This window comes from Sminthopsis crassicaudata, chromosome 2, assembly GCF_048593235.1.
Source record: "Sminthopsis crassicaudata isolate SCR6 chromosome 2, ASM4859323v1, whole genome shotgun sequence".
In the NCBI taxonomy this organism is placed as follows: Eukaryota; Metazoa; Chordata; class Mammalia; order Dasyuromorphia; family Dasyuridae; genus Sminthopsis; species Sminthopsis crassicaudata.
Window position 1 is genome coordinate 172,890,955 of NC_133618.1, and position 15,384 is coordinate 172,906,338.

Here is a 15,384-nt window from a genome sequence, read left to right on the forward strand (position 1 = left end):
TTCTGAGTTTTACCATTCCAGAAAATCATTTGTATCAGTTTATCCAGCTATAAGCTATCTCTGGGCAATTGATTTACACTAAAAAATCTCATAGGAAGCTGGAATAAACCAAAATGTCAATCTATTCATTTTCCATAGGAAATGTAGTGGTAGTATATCCAGGAACAGACAATTCCTACTAGTGGGTAAGTTGACTTTGGTGGCAAAATTAGAGTTCCAAAGGTTTCTCAGAGAGAATTTAAAGGGATGATAAAAACAAGTAGCTGTTCCTTACCATGATATGAATTTGTCTGTCATCCTGCTCCACTTTAGAGATACTTCCTTCCAGATTAAGTGCTAATGATCATTAAAGTCAGAATATGCTTTGTTTTTGGACAGAAAGAACATTTATAAGTGGGTATAAAGGATAGTGATGTGGAAGGGTATATGTAAGAGGTGTCATGCAGAAACAGGGGTATGATTTTTGCTAACAAAAAGAGAATTAAAATCAACGTGTGTTAGATTTTATTTCAGTATGAGAAAGAACTTCTTAATAATTGAAGCTGTCCAAAAATTGAATCATTGGTAATATAGTGAATCCCTCATCATTAAAAGAACTTCAAACAGAAACTGATTAACTACAGCACAGGGGATATTTGTAGAAAATATGGTTTGGGTCTAGGACTTATGCAGTACCTTTTAACACTAAGAATCTGATATAATATAAGGGAATCTTAATCCATTAAAATCAAAGAGATATGTATATTATAGTATTTAACCTTAACATTTTGATTCTGGATTCTTATTTTCTTCACAAGAATTTTATTGATTGCTCATAAAAGATAAAAGGATGAAAATTTTATAGATAAACCCCAAAGTAAATTATCATAATCACCATGACCTAAGATTAACAAAAGATTTTGAGAATTATTTGAATAGATAAAAATATAATTCATAACTGCAGAGATCATTTGATTCATGTTGGTCCTTGTTCCCATGTGAATTTAAAGTTGAAGTTTATATTTGTAAAGTCTCAATAAAATATACTTTGATGGAGCATAGATCCTAGAAGTAGGACGAATTGTAGAAGATATCTTCACAGAGTTATATTCAAATTTGGAGTCTATGACTTATTATATATTCTAATTTGTCATATTGTTTCCCAAAAGTTTTTTGAGCTCATCAATGTGGAAACTTTGACCACTAATGTATCCCAGAACCCTCCTAAGACTTTTCATTTTGTGTGAGCCTTATCTCCTCATTAGACATAAAACTCAATCCTTTTTGGGGGTCATGGATTCCTAAATTGTTCATTGTCTGCATTTACAATTAAATGAAATGCTAAATTTCAGTTTCAGATTGGTAAAAAATAAAATGTATTTTCTCCTCATCCAAATTCATAGACTTCCTGAAATCATTGGATGTTCTATTTTCATAGACTCTAGAGCAATAAAGATTTCAGAGAAGATCCTGTCGATATCCTATAGACCTCCATCTGCTTCTTAAAATATTTCATGAACACTGATGGAACACTGTAGTCATGTCTCTCTCTCCTGTCCTTTGTTTTTGCTATAAGACTGGATCACTTTTTGCCCCTAGTTATACTTGTACACAATAATGTCTTTTACATCATTTCTCATATGCAACATGCTCCTAGCAACAGCATTCAGCCTACTTACTCAAACTATTAATCTATTCAAAGTTCTTTGGATTACAGACAAACATGAATTTTGAGGTACATTATTTGAAGAATTTTCTCTCTATACTTTTATTAGGAGAATATTCATATTGAAAGATAGAATGGGGAATGCCCTATTCAAATCAGAACCAGTCTAATTATCTCTTTTTAATGCTTAAACAACATGTAATAACAATTGGCCACCTATCTAAATATATGCATAACCGAAGAAACATGCATTCTTTATTTTCCATTGTTTGCTTTTTAAGTAACCTTGGGTCTTATTGAAGAGGATTTGTAGTGTTTTAGATCTTGGTGCCATCAGTATAAAGGCATTTGCAAACAGGAACATTTTTAGAAACTCAACATCTCCCAAGAGTTTCTCCTAAATAAGACATTCTCTATAAATCTACCATATATGATTAAGGAGTATTCACATCTTTGCATTATGTCTAATCTGGTACTGAAACTGGGAGAGTTGCTGAAAATACTTGACTTTATAAATGTATCTATCATGAAGCCATGTATTATTTTAACATGAAGCTGGAAGACAATGTTAGAACAAAGACTTAGGGATACAATTTGATCAACTCATTGAAAAAAAGTTTTTTTCATAATTAAACAAACAATACACATAACAAGGTCTTTTAATCAGCTGTGAATATTTGTTCTACTATAGTAGATCTATAAAAGCCTGCCTCTCTCCTTTTAATGTTTTATTTGAAAGAATATAAAATTTATGCTTACGCCTTTTAAAATAATTTTTTCCATTTAGAAAAAAAATTCAAATTCTCTCCTTTTTCTCTCTTCCCAGAAAAAAAAAGGGGGAAATACAAAATCACTTCAATAAATATGCATAGTCAAGCAAAATAAATTTATGTCTACATCTCAGTCTGCATCCTGAATTCATCACTTCATTGTACATAGATCTTTATTTAAAAAGATTTGAATCAACTAACAAAGTAGCCAGATGGGTCAATAGTTGTGTTAGTCATCTTTCTTTGATGTCAATACTAGTAAGAAATAGATGACAAAAATCTACCCTTTCTCTGTAATTCTTACACCCACTATAAAACTTTATATGCATGAGAGGATCTCATTGGTTCTACCCTGAAATCAGATAAAGCCAAAGGGAAACTTCCTCAAGTAACAAATAAAAATAGTCAGGGTAAATAAAGTTACCACCATAATATGATTTAAGTATCACTGGAAAAACTGCACTGTCCACAAATATTTCTCTGTTGGTCTATCCTAATGCCTTAAATTTTAATACTGGATACTAATTTCAATTAGCACTACATTTCATCCAAGTTCAAGTTCCAACATTCATCATGATCATTATTATTAGCATATATGTCATCTTTTGAGAACAGGATATCAAAAGAATGGCCATTCCCCACAGTCAGAAACAGGCAATTTTGTGAGATTCAATATTTTATTTTTTCCTATTTGCATGAAAAATTTATTTTAACATTTTTTAAAATTTGAGTGACAAATTCTCACTCCACCTTCATTGAAAAGGCATACAGTTTAATATAGGTTTTTCATGTGCTATCATGCAAAATATATTTCCATATTAGTCATGTTGGGAAAGAAAACATAAGACCAAAAAACACAAAACAAGAAAAATAAAAAATTTTAAAATATGCTACAATCTATATTCAAAATCCACCAGTTATTTCTCTGGTGATGGATAGTATTTTTCATCACAAGCCCTCTGAAATTGTGTTGGATCATTGTATTGCAGAGGACAACTAAGTTACTTACAGATTATCACTGTACAATATTGTTGTTATTTTGTACAATTTTCTCTTGGGTCTGTTCATTTTTCTTGGCATCAATTTATGTAGGCGTTTCCAGGTTTTTCTGAGAGCACTCTGCTTGTAATTGCTTAAAGTACAATAGTACTTCATCATAATCACATACTACAACTTGTTCAACCATTCCTCAATTGATGGGTATCCCCTCAATTTCCAATTCTTTGCCACCACAAAAAAGAGCTGTTATGAATATTTTAGTATATGTAGACCCTTTATTTGGGGGGGTGTTTTGTTTTGTTTTTAATCTCTTTGAGAGACCTAGTGGTCTTATTGCTGGGTTAAGGGGTATGCACAGTTTTAAAACCCTTTGTGCAAAGTTCCAAATTACTATACAGAAAAATTAAATCATTTCACAATTTCACCAACAGTGCATTGTCTTAATTTTCATACATCTATTCAAACATTTGTCATTTTCATTTTCTATTACCCAGTCTGACTTATGGGGTATTACCTCAGAGTTGTTTTAATTTGCATTTCTCTAATAAGTAGAGATTTAGAACTTTTTTTTTCAAATGACTATAGATAGCTTTGATTACTTCATCTGAAAACTGACTATTAAATCCTTAGGGAATGGTTTTTGTCCTTAGAAATTTAACTCAATTCTCTATATAGTTGAGCAAATGAAACTTTTATCAGAGAAACTTGCTCCAATAATTTTTCATGATTTTGATTTCTGTGCATTTCCCTCCTTCTCATTTCCCCCATTTATCCTACTCTCTCTCTCTTTCATTTTACCTGTCCATCCTCAAGTTTTTGCTTTTGACCACTGAGTCCCCAAATCTGCCCTTCCTACTATCAGGCCTTTTCTTAACCCATTCCTCTCCTACTTTTCTGCAGAGTATTATAGATCTCTACACACAAATGAATGTGTATATTATTCCCTCTTTGAGCCAATTCAAATGACAGTAAGGTTCAAATATTCAACTCGTACCCATGCCCTTAGTCTATCTATACTCAATCTGTCTATAGTATCCACACTGAAAATAATGAAAAAGTTCTTAAGAGTTATTAGTAACATCTTCTCATGTAGGATTATAAAAAAGTTTAACCTTATTGAATCCCCTATGATTTCTCTTTTCTGTTTAAACATTTTATGCTTTTTTTATTCTTGTATTTGAAAGTGAAATTTTCTTTATAGCTTGAGTCCTTTCATCCAAAATGCTTAAAAGACTTCTATTTTATTGACTAGCCATTTTTCCTCTTGAAGGATTTAGACTCATTTTTGCTGGGTGGATAGTTCTTGGTAATTCTAATTCCTTTGCCTTTCAGAATATTATATTCTAAGCTTTCCAATACTTTATTGCAGGAGCTGCTAAATCTTGTGTTATTCAGACTGTGCCTCAATGACATATTATTTTTTTATGGCTGCCTTCAATATTTTATCTTTGACCTGAGAGCTCTGGAATTTGATTATAGAATTCTTGGGAGTTTTCCTTTGGGGATCCCATTCAAGTAAAGTCCTTCAATTTATATTTTACCTTCTGGTTCTAAAATATCATATCTTTTTATTTTTTACAACTTTTTGAGAGATGACATCTATATCCTTTTTTGGTCACAGGTTTTGGGTAGTTCAACAATTCTTAAATTATCTCTCCCGGATCTATTTTCAAATTCATTATTTTTCTAATAAGATATTTCATATTTACTTCTTTTTTCAATCTTTTAATTTTGTTATATTGCTTCTTGATGTATCATGGAGTGATTAGCTTCTACTTTCCTAATTCCAATTTTTAAGGAATTATTTTCTTCAATGAGCTTTTGTCCCTACTTTTCCATTTGGTCAATTTTACCTTTTAAGGTGTTGTTTTCTTCAGTGAATCTTTTGATCTCATTTTCCATTTTGTCATTTCTTGTTAAGATGTTATTTTCTTCAGTATTTTTGTGGTTTCTTTATTAACCTGTTGATTTTTTTCATGATTTCTTGCATCATTCTTATTTCCTTTCCCAATTTTTCCTCTATAGTTATAAAAAGTTAACTTTAGTTATAAAAGAACTTAAAATCCATTTTTAGTGCTTCAAGAAATTATTTTGGAACCTGAGACCAATTCACATTTTTCCTTGATATTCCAATTTTGATTTTGTTGTCTCCTGATTTTGTTTTTTGATCTTCCCTGTCATCAAAGTAATCTGCTATGGTCAGGTTCTTTTTGTTGTTTACTCATTTTTCACCCTTTTCTTGACTGTTTTCTGTTCTGGAATGGAGAGGACACCATCCCAAGCTCTAGGCCTTTCTTGCTGATGCTCTCAGAACTAGTTCTGGGTGGTCTATAAGTTTTCAGTTCTTCCAAAGTGGTACTATCCAAAGAAAGGCACAGTCACTGCTTTTCTGGCCCATGCTTTGGTTTATGAGTGACCACAATCAGTCTTTATCATCCTAAAACTGTGGCCATGGTCCCTATTCCCTTTCAATCAAGCTCTAATGTAACACTCCTCCTTGCCCTGGGATTGTAACCCAGGACAACAAACTGGATCCATGCATGGACAATACAAGAAAGTTCTGCACCCAGTTCCAGAACAGGGATCCCTGTAAGCTTCTTCTGACCAGTGTACAATCCTCTTACCATCTTGGGACTGAGAGATCCAAAAGTCACTGCTACCTCTGTTGATTCAGTTGCTCTCTTCTCACTGCAGTGTGACAGATCTTTCTTGCTGATCTTTTAAGTTGTCTTGGATTGGAATTTTTTTATTCCATGCTTCTGTGGGTTGTGCTGTTCCAGAATTCTTTTTGACACATTATTTGAAGTTATTTGAATAGGAATCTGAGAGAGATCAGTTAAGTTTCTGCCTTTTCTTTACCATCTGGCCTCTGCCCTCTTCTAAGTACTTCTTTAAAAAGAAGATTGTAAATGAGGGCATGGAAAAAGAAGATAAAGTGGCTCTGAGAAACAAGATACAGATACAAGAAAGGGGAATAAAAGAGTGTACAAAAGAAAAATATTGACCTTTTAGTTCTTCATGGGCTAAATTCTGCCTCCAAAAATCTTTTAGAGACACAGCAATTTATGTCTGCTATACTACTGCTCCACAAAATTTTAAGAATATAATTTAGAATTGAAAGGGATCTCCAATCCATTTTCTAGATGAGGAAACAGACTCATCAAATTTAAGCAACTTGTTCAAGTCCACACAAGTAGTAAACATCAGAGATGAGATTTTAGTCCAGTAGATTACATATCCCATTGCTCTTTCCATTGCACCATATTATCTCTCAAGTCCTATTTGCTAAATTGACTTATTCTCTCATCTCTTCTGTTTTTCCTGAATGGGAATAAAGACTATCTGTAGCTATCTGTAGTTCAATATAAATGTTTAAAAAGATTACCTAATGGATTTGTCACTTCACAAGTAAATAAACAAAATAAAAATTTTTAAAGCTGAATTTTATAATACTTAAATCTAGAAAAGATATTAAAACAAACAGGGGATTTAAAGTATTCTATGGCAGTGAGTTCAAGAATATCAAATAGTCATATTTTAATATAAGAAAGTAATGGAAAATGTAAAGTATATTTCATTTATCTAATAGTCATGTCATAATCACAACTTCATCAATATTTTGGACATGCATAGATTTAGAAATATTTCTTTTCAATGATCTAAATAATAAGGAATATACTTAAATACTATTTATGTAAATTAATCATATGTTATATATTCTAGCCAAAGAAACAAAATATCGGAAAATAAAAACTTCTATAAAATCAGAAATTCAGAGATGTCCAAAGCTCATATTTGTGTGGATATATGGAAAAAGAGACAATACTCTTTAGAGGACAAAGTCTGGAAAGTCATGGTTCTTAGAATCAAGTAGACCTGGATCCAAGGACAACCTCTGACACATGCTAATTTCCATGAATATGAACAAATCCCTTAACATCTCAATGCTTTTAGAGCAACTCTCCAAAGCTAAAAGTTGCAGATGATTAGCTTATCTAAATGAGTAGAGAGAGTTTCCATGAAGTATCATATGCCAATGAAATCACTGGTGTGCCTTTTTTTTTTTTAATGGGAGGAAAAAAATAACAATAATCATTAGCCATCGAAAATCTACTGGGATATTGAAAGCAGAAGAGCACATATCAATTAAAGAATTAAAATATTTACCTCAAACAGAGGACTGGCATTTGGTCAGAAAACCAACCATGTTTTTCTCAGTCTCTGCTTTGCTTAAAGTAACTGTAGCCAAATCCACAGATATTGAACTTTAACAAATAAGGTTAAAAATCTGTCAGAAATTGTTCTGCCTCTGAGCATTCAGAGGTCACCTGAAATGTATAATTTTACCACTATCTTCTCTTTCAAAGACAACATCTGGTCCTTTACTTGTCATTTTTGAAAAGCTCCTGGATAAAATACAATAACAAGTTTCAATTAATCTCAAACCTGGACCATTTTGTAGCAATATTACTGAGAAATGATTACTCACAAACAAGATGCTTTCAATTTTCACTGATGACCACATTTGTTTATTTTGAGCCAAAGGCTTCTGATTGTGTGTGTCATGACAAGTATACAGCAAATCTGCAAATCAAGTTGCGTATTTATTTTGCATTCTATAAGTGGAATCTATGCCATTTGCATTTATTTCTGTTTCCTACAAGAATAATATAAAATGGATACCAAAATTTAATGATAAGCAGTGGTTTTCTTTGAGTAATTCCATTAATTTTAAAATATTCCATGTCTTATTTTATTTACTGCCCGACTTTTTCTTTCTAGAGATATTTATGCCAAATCAAACATATTAGGAATGGTGACTGTTTTCAAGTTTTAATTTAATGTGCATTTTATTCCAGTAGGATGAAAATATTTTTAAAAGGCTTGAAATTTTTATTCACATGATATGCTGCCTAAAGGAAGAGGTTGATTCTGTATGAATCAGTCTGACTCTGACCACTTTGTCAAGTGTGATTTCTTTCTGAGTTCTAAAAAGTATCTGGCTGGCTGTTTATATATCCAGAACACAATCCTTTCCCATGGAATTTAACCAACTTTTTATGCCTTGGGAAATGAAAAAAAGCTGGAACTAATTCAACAAAAGCAAATATGCACAGTAAAACAAGTTTAATGCTCAACTGTCGAATTTCAAAAGTTGATACATATTAAAATCAAAAGCAAGTAGCTTTTCTTCTCTTTCTAAAAAAAAATAATAAATGACTGTAAAAGGACAGATTTGGGACAGTACCAATCCTTTAGTCTTTAAAGTTCAGTTTTGGCTCCACCAAATGGATAACTACCCATGTCTTTGCCAATGTCTATGATAGCAAAAATAAGTTCTGGTCAGAATAAAGAAATCTTACATTTTGTTCTAAACAGAGCTGTGAAAAAGTATGGATTTTCAGGAAGAATCTAGATTTTAGCAACTTCTCTTAAGTATAGAATCACTAAACAGATAGCATTTATTTTTTGGTATTGAAAAATGTTTTATATGCTGAAAATACATTTATATCTTCATATGAGATCATATTATGAAACCTCAACTCTTCAAGACCAAATAAAATTCCAAAAAGATCAAAGCAAGCATACACAATGTAATTAAAAATGTGCAATGCATGAAATGAGCACAGAATTCAATATCTTAAGAAATGAGTACACATTCCAGTTCTACCTGTTAGTGGCTATATAGACAAGTCATTTAACTTTAACTTTATATGTCACCTAGAAGAATGTAAACTTCTTGAAAGTGGAACTTGCTTTTAGTCTTTGTGCTCCTGTTGCTTAGCAAAGTACTCGGAAAATAATATTTTTTAAATAAATGCTTATTGAGTAAGTAATTGTTAATCACAATACCAGTAATTGTCCATGATCAAGAATTGGTCTGACAGGTTTGGATTTAATTGGTAAGAAAACATTAAAAAATGAGAACTTTCAAAGGAAACCTAATTTATAAACAAACACACACACAAAAGATATGTGATTTAAGTCCTATAAAGATGACTGAGGCACAGAGAAATTTAGTAACTTGTTGGGGATCCTGTGTATACAGGGTAACAGAGGTAGTATTTGAAACCAGATCTTTCAGATTTCAAGCCCATCCATTACTCACTATAAAATAATTTTCAATGAAAATTGGGAAAATTAATGAAACAAGTAAAATTTTTAAAAATTGAAAATGTACAATTTTAAAACTATTCTTAATAGAATATATCTCTGAAAATTTCAGTTTTGACCTTGAATTTATTTTTTTCCTGAAAATTACTTCACAAGTTCTACTTCTTTAATAGATTTTGAGAGCATTTCAAAATTTTAAAGGTCAATAAAATCATTTGAAGAATCTTACTAATTGGAGATTGATGCATATAGTGCATACTAATGATGTGTAGCATATTTCATGAGTACAATTAGCTTTGAATTTTTGTATCTTAATTACAATCTCAAGAAATTAGCCAACATTTGATTCTTATTTGAATATGGAAGATTACATCTGATACTTGGAAACTTCAATTTATGATGAAAATTAATTTATTCAAAAATTTAAAAAGCCTTTTTATGCTTTTTAAAAATTCTTGATTGTATTAAATAAGGTTAAATGATTACAAAGTTGTTGAATTTTTTTTTTCCTTTAGTGCTTCTACAATTGTAGCACCATTTTATCGATGATGTCATTTACCTAGTTTCTGATAAGAATCATTTCCAAAATCATTCTTGTCATTATCATTGAGAATGGCATTGCAGTTTTCCTGGAGTATGGAGAATGTTTAAAAGTGAAAATGTACTTCAGTCAAGACTGCTCATAAAAAAACTTATGACGCTACTGGCTCATAGAAGTGTAGTGTTATATGGTAATAGATGTAAGTCACATAACCTATTTATATTTAAATGTGTATCACAAAGCAGAAAAGGCACATTTTCATATTAGGCAACCAAATGGATTTTAAAAGGTAACAGATTACTACTGTTTCATCCTTTATTGCTGAAAATGCAAAGACAAAAAATAAAATAAAAAGTCAGTTATCACCAGTCCTTTGGGTAAATACCCAAATGCCCTCAAATTGCTCAAACTGGTTGTTCTATAATATAAAAAGAACACTTCTCTAAACTAAAAAGAGATGGAACCCTATTGCTCTTAGAAAATCACTCTCACAACAACAATAACAAGAAGATTTTATATCCTTCATAATCTGATATTGGGGTAGTCTTGTGTATCAAGGAATTTTTCTTATATTTCAAGTATATAACTCCTGACACAATTTAGTACAACTTCACTTATTTTTCCCTGATCTAGAGAACTACTAATATTCCTTTCCCACTATATCCAATTTCTTTGAGGACAGGCACTGTCTTTGTATACCAAAAACCTAAATGGCATCTAGCACAGAGTAGACAATAAATAGTTTGTTGAATTGAGATTAATCTTGGAATACTTCTTCATTTGAATTATTGCATATGACACTTATTCATTCCTAGAACAAGAAAATTCTTCATAGCACTCTATACTCACTCAAAATATCTTTTTAGTTTAGGCCTACTCATCCAGTAACCACAAGAATTCTCACAAATATACTTTATCTTCCATGTTTCTGACTTGTCTGTCAATCTATCCATTCTATCTGCATATATTGTATCTCAGATTATGATGAATTAGGAGACAAATTCTATTCCCAGTCTGAATTTAAGAAAGCTACTTATACTTTATAAATCTATCTTCATAAAATCATGTTGGAAGATATGTTCTTTAAGGTCTCTTACAATTACATATAATCCTATGATCTGTATATGACTATAGTAGGTTCTGCATATTTCTTTTACTATGTTTATTGTAAGCATATTTAATGGGAATATTCCATATTTATTTAATATACTTAATTTAATACCATTTAATTAACTAATTCATTTAGTATTCTATAGGGTTTTCTAATTCAACATTTATTAATAACCTATTAACTACTGTTTTTGCATGATTCCTTTACTGGTGTTTATATATGCATGTTTTTCTCTTTTCTCTCAGTCAATTATCACTCTTAAAAGGAAGGTCCAAAAAAACATTCAAACAGGTAGAACCAAGAAAGTACAATGTCATGAAAATCACAAAAGAAAAAACTATCCTAGAGAAGAAGGTGGACAACAGTATAAAATGCTGCAGAATTCAAGTAGATAAGGACTGAAAAGGGGCCAATATCTTTGTGACCATAGAAAGTCATTTAATCTCTGTGAGTGATTCATCTTCTATAAAATGAATATTATGGTAATACATATGGTAATAACCTCTTACGGTTGCTGTTAAATGAGATAAAGCATATAAAGGTTTTTGAAAACCTTAACATGATACAATAATTTCTATTTTCCCAGCGTAATTATCTCTGATTTTTTTCACTCTTATTTATAAGTAAAAACTTTGATGAATTTTGTCCTAGATGCATATTGCCTTTTCTGCAAGATTATTGAGACCAGGATCCAGCCACATATTAATAATATGACTAATGAGAATAGTAATATTCTTTGGCATTCCATATCACAGTTTCTCTTCATTATTTCTAATGTTGTATTATTTTTAAAAAATAACAACACAAAATTGAGGATATGTCCTTTTAAATGCTCACAGTGATCCATGGATCACTCTCAGTTGTCTATAGAGTTGTTGTCCACATTATATTTGTGCTTTCATTCTCTTCTACCTAAATTCCTTTTAAAAATGGTTTCATTTTTGTCTATAACAAACTTATATAATTATAATAAAATAATTATAATTTATGTATATTAGATGTTAAAAAGAATCCAAAGGCATTTTAACACTACAACAAAAACCCTCTAAACAACAAGCACTTGTTTTATTTGAAAATTCATTAATCACTTTCAAATAAAGGATTTCTTCATCTGTCTTCTGATTCTGAATTTATGTCTCTATATCATGCAATGATGTATACTGTCAAATGTTAAATAAGATAAAATGAAGTTAATAGAAAAAAGTATTGAAATTCAAACTTCCTTTTGATTCATTCCCATATGTATACTGCATGCTTAATTTTAAAAAAATAGCCATTTTTTAAAAATTAGCATGACTCTTTATTCATGTCATTGAACCTTATTTTGAATGAACATTCAAAGTGATTTCTAGAGGTGAACTATTTGCATAACAATGGGAGATGGGATTCAAATTATTTGTTCTAAAAAGTAAAAGCAATGTAATAAAAAGGTTATACAAATATCCAAATAAGGGTTATACAAATATTTATACAATAGAATTCTAAAAGCATATATTCCATATCTTTTCACTAACTGCAATGTATTTTGCCAATGCAAAGACGAAAAAAAAAGTTTCTATAATCAAAGACTTTACATTCTATTTACATTATGCAACTTAATATAATAATACCATGGGATTGATTAGTGTATAATAATTCAAAACCCACATTTAAGGGCTACATTTTCATAAAACATTGTAAAATGTAGTCCACAGCTTAATGCCATTAACTCTAGTCTTATATGGACCAATTTCAATTTTGGGTGGGTTGGAACCCCAAATGTCCCATCTCTTTGGCTCATTTCTTCCCTGCATGGAACTGGCTTTGAAAAATCTCAGAATATAATTCCTGTGTATGTTTTCCCAGATGCATGCAAAAAGAGAGCATAAGTCTCACAAAAATTCAACATAACAATGACTATCAAATATAGTATAGCCTTTATTTCATCACAGAAAATACAGAAAACATATAAAGAACTCAGTTCACCTATGTAAAACTCTTTTTCAGTTAAGTTTTTATTTGTTTTTTGAAGTTAACAAATTCTAGCTAAGAATTCATGCTAAAACTTCCAGTATAGATCAGAAATCTTTGCTACTCCACAGAAGCCCTGTTTCCATCTGTTGGGTGGGTGCTATTTATGGAGCTGAAGTGAGAATGATCAGTCATTCCCCCGAGGGACTATGACAATGCAAAGGTACTTTGCAGGGATTAACAATGTTCATTCTTAGGTCTCTGGTCTGTACTGTGCTCATCTGAATCTTAAGATCTCTCTCAATAGAGAAAAAATAGAGGAAAAAGATTCAGTGCTAAAATGAAATTTTATTTTAAACTGACCAGGACAAAGTGGTGGCTCTAGATCACAACAGCCCTTGCTAATCAATGTACTTCAAATTAATGACACTTAAGGAGATGGCCTTACTTTCAATGAAACATCAGCCTACATATCTACACTACTGATATTAAGATACAATTAAAATCCCAAGCAAAGGCTCACCATACTATAACAAGTGTAATTGATCAGGGATCTGCCTAGATCAAACATTTCTGTTACATTCAAAAGATGGAGTAAAGGGTTAAAATATAATAACTTTCACATTTCCATGGTTACAAAATGAAATACATGCATCTGTTATGCAGCCATTGACCCTTACAAATTGAACTTTGTAAACTACTGCAATTCTGTACTTGCACCGTGAAAGCAAATTAATGTTTAGTTTATCTTTAAGAAAAAAAAATCAAATTGGGGAGGCACAGCCAGATGGCAGAGTAAAGGCAGGCACTTGCCCAAACTACTCCAAATTCCTTTGAATAATGACAAATTTTTAGAGTGTCAGAACACCTGAAAAGATGGAATGGAAGGAACATTTTCCAGCTGAAGGCAATTTAGAAGGTCAGCACAAAAGTGACACCAGAGTAGGAGTCTAATGTGCAAATCTTGCCAGCTCAGCCTCAGCCCCAGATCCAATCTCTTAATCATTGGCAGTACTGGTGGCTTCTAGACCTCTAAGCCCAAAGACACCAAGGAGGACTTGAAAGTCAACAGAAAAAATCCTTGGAACCAAGGTGGGAGCCCAGCGCACAATCTCAGCATTGGTCAAGCCAGCACAACAAGGGACCAACTAGGGACCCAGTGTCAGTGAGGCAAGACCTTTGAATTAGAGACTCTGCTAAAGGTTTCTGGACCTCTCAGCAGAGAAGGTTTGTGGGCACCAGGATGGAAAGGTGATAAAAGCAAAGGCATATTGGAAGAGGAGAAGTCAGTATCAAAATACTTTTCAGGAAGGATAGGGTGAAAGGAAAGAGAGAATAAATGGGGGAGGGGCACAGTTTAGCAAGAGTAATCATTAAAAAAAATTTTTTTTTCAAAGCAAGTTTCTCTTAAAAGGCCGCACTTTTCAAACAGAGGAAACTGAATAAATTTTATAAAAAATAAGAGCTATACCCAGATAGATAAATGATCAAAAGATAGGATCTGTGCCCAGAGGGCTATAAATTCATGCATAAACTTTGACTAAACAATATCAATACTAGGCATGAATACTAAAGGAGATTTAAAAAAAAAAAGAAAAGAAAAGAAAAGAAAAATGACCTATATGGACAACAAATATTCATAGCAGTTCTCTTCTCAGGGAAAAAAAAAGGAAATTGAGAGAATGTCCATCAGTTGGAGAATAGCTCAATAGCTCAATAAACTGTGGTATGTGTTTGTGATGGAATATTATTATTCCATGGGAAATGATGAGCAGGATGCTCTCAGAAAAAAAAAAAATTGGAAAGAAAAGACCTCCATGAATTCAAGCAAAGTGAAATATACTGTATCAGAACAAATGTTCTGGGATGATCAATTATAAATGACTATTATTCTTAGTAATACAATCATCCACCATTACTTTGAAAGACTTATGATGAAAAGTCCCATCCATATCCAGAGAAGAAACTGATTGTGTCTGAATACAAAATTAAACATTATTTCTTTCTCTTTTTTTTTAAACTTAGTTTTCTTGAGGATTTTTATTTTGATCAGGTTTGAGAAAGCTATGTTTTTTTTTTTCTATAACTTGACTTTTATGGAAATAGTTTGCATAACTTCACATGTGTTTTCTTAATTGTGGGTACAAATAAGGAAGAAAACCTAGAACTCAAAAATACTTAAAATAAATTTTTAAAATTGTTTTAGGGGCAGCTAGGTGGCACAGTGGATAGAGCACCAGCCTTGAATTCAGGA

At 31.5% G+C, this 15,384-nt stretch overlaps 1 protein-coding gene across 2 annotated transcripts in view; it reads right to left on the reverse strand.

Annotated features, from left to right (window-relative positions):
* The window catches only part of PLCB1 (phospholipase C beta 1), an 814,021-nt gene that overhangs the window by 719,954 nt on the left and 78,683 nt on the right, over nt 1-15,384 (reverse strand). The window lies entirely within an intron of this gene.